A 2,899-nucleotide genomic window follows, 5' to 3' on the forward strand; every position below is an offset into this window, starting at 1 on the left:
TCAAGGAGGAAAAGCATGATTTTCTGTGTTTTGAAATAGCCGTTTAAAGACAAGACTCCCCATCTTTCTTAGGCTAACTCTGGGAATAACTTTCATTCTCCTTTGGGGATGCCTCTTGCATCTGAAATATTGGTTTAAGTCGCTATTGATCCTACTGTCAAGGCCCGATGACAGATCCTTTCAATTTTAAAAACTTCTAAATTGAAAAGAAAAATTTTTTTTTTCTTAGAGAGCTTTCATATTGTTATAATAGCTAGTCATTAAGATTCCCTTAATAAGATGGAAGGACTGAAATTAGAACAAAAATCAGACCTCTTCTTATTTGCTTTCAGGCATTTGCAGATACTGTAAAAAGAAAAGAAAAGAAAAAAGAAAAAGAAAAAGAGATCAGGACATTGAATGTGCAATTGTCCTGCACTTAAAAAGAAAAATGAAAGAAAAAAATGGCAAAATTTTACTAAAGACAGCCTAAATTTTTTATGCCCTACAAATTTGGCTTGATAACTGTCAGGTTGGAAGCTACAAATTATGGACAGACAAAAAAGTGGGCTAAACTCTATTTATAGCTAGGGTCCTACCCAACTGCTTCCAACTCTCGAGAAAATTTTTACCTAAAATCACAATGGCTATGATGAGGAATGTGCCAATTAGGAAAAATATTGGGCTAAATAAAACAGACATTGACTTGGTTAAAACAAAGGTTTAGTAGAGCACTACCAAAGAATGAATGGGCCAAGGTGATCCTCTGTTGCCCCTCTCCCCAAAATTAAAGGGCCTCAAGCAAGTCTGCTTTATTTATCCCAGCGTGGAGAAATTTACAAGGCTGGAAGGAAGCCATTACAATGAGCAACCTGACCAGCAATCGCTTGGGGCAGCAGTTGGGCTGGTTAAATAAAGTTAAAGATTGATAACAGGGTCCCTTGGCTTGACCCCTTGCTGGGGAGCCAAAGCCTTTTATTCAAGAGTGGGTAAAATGGAGATAGAAAAGAGTAATTTCCAGGACTTCTTGACACGGGAATTCCTTAACCATGGTACCAAAACCCATTGGTGAAGCCCTGACTCAGGCTACTATTAGACTAAAAGAATATGGAAATGTAAAGATTGATAATAATGTAGAGAGGAGGCAAGAGAACTAAAGTGTAAAATCAAGCTATATTCAGAGACTGCAACATGTGATCAGCAGTGTAGCTAGACGAGGAAACCTGCAGAACATAGGAAGATTTCTGCTTTTTTTCCCTATGGCTAAAACTATAGCAAACCAGCAGGCTTTTCACGCTACTCTTCTCCTTCCTCACTGTATGCCCATAGCAAAAGAAATGGGTAAACAAAGTCTTTAAACTGTAACTCACAAGAATTAAAGAATGATATATAAACTGTATCCCCCGGCTTTATTTTCTCATCTTGGGTTTTTTCTCTTTGCTTTCTATAGTCTTTGCTTTTCCCCTTCTTTAATAAACTTTTCTTTTAACTCTGACTTTGGCATGTGTTTGAATTCTTTCTTACACTCTCCACGAAGAATATGGAAATGTAAAGATTGGTCTTCACATTTGTAAAGGGCTTGGTCTCTCTCAGTGCAGGGCTTGGTCTCTCCCCACTGAAGGGAATTTGCCCTGTCCTGTACCAATAAAATTAAGAAAATTAAAATGTTTATGTCAACTTTAATTGATTGCTTCTCTTTTACCTGATTATATTGTGGAAATAGATATTGTGTCTCATTGGAGAACTGGGACATGAAGATTGTCAGTCCTTTCTTTTGGCTATCAGAGGCAAAGACTCTAGATGGTGATAAACTTTCCTCCCTCTTGGGTCCATGGAATTGTTTTATAATGCCAGAAATGTTTACCGTTTGTTTCAGCAGAAACCTGACAAGACATTTGAAAGGATTTAATAACTTTCTGATCAGAAATTTTGCCAAACTGGAAACTAATGTCTGAATAGTTTTTGTTTTTTGACTCCCCTCCCCAAGCTAAAATAATAATAATAATAATAATGCAGGACAGGACAAATTCTCCTGAAATTTGGTGGAGACCAAGCCTTGCACTGAGAGAAGAGGGTTCTTGGTGGAGAGTGTAGAAAGAATAAAACACACATGCCAAAGTCAGCATCAAATGAAAATTTTCTTTTTCAAAAAGAGGAAAAGCAAAGACTAGAGAAAGCAAAGGCAAAAAGCCAAGACAAGGAAAAAAGGCCCCTGAGTGTTGGGCGAAATCAATTTATATATTATTCTTTAGTTCCTATGAGTTATAGTTTAAAGACTTTGTTTACCCATTTTCTTTGATAAGGGGATATAGCGAGGAAGGGGAAGGAGAAGAGTACGTGGTGTGAAAAGGTAAGAATATGTAGAATGAAAGGCCTGCTGGCAGTTCCCAGCCTTTACTCTATAGGTTCCCTATGGTTTTAGCCCTAGGGAATGAATGATTTTGTGTAAGGTAGCCACTTAAACACTGTTTTTCCTGTTTCCTCTTCACAGGTGTGGAAAATGGGTTGTTAGCAATCCCAGCAGAAATCTTCCTTTGTTCTGCAGGTGTCCTTGTTGGCCGCAGGGCTGATAAGCACATTGCAGTCTCTGAATGTAGCTTGATTTAAATTCTTTTGCCTCTTCCCTACTTTAAAACTATATACCCAGAGGGAAGGAAGTAAATTAGAGATTATGTAGTTAGACAGCTCAACCTGTGATGTCACTTAAGTTTCAACCCAAATTTTGAGAGCAATTGTTATAATACAAATTTTAGTGAAACCAGGAATGTAGCTCTAGAAGCAGTGCAAGCCCACCTATCTTTATCATCCCCAATTCCTAAGACTGAAGAAAAAATATGGGAGACTATGTGGTGTTTTTGAAAGCACAAACTGCTTTTATGGCTCCAAGGCTCCCTTGCCAAGAACAAATCCAAGTTATAAA

Source organism: Pteropus vampyrus, unplaced genomic scaffold (genome assembly GCF_000151845.1).
Source record: "Pteropus vampyrus isolate Shadow unplaced genomic scaffold, Pvam_2.0 Scaffold84, whole genome shotgun sequence".
NCBI lineage: Eukaryota > Metazoa > Chordata > Mammalia > Chiroptera > Pteropodidae > Pteropus > Pteropus vampyrus.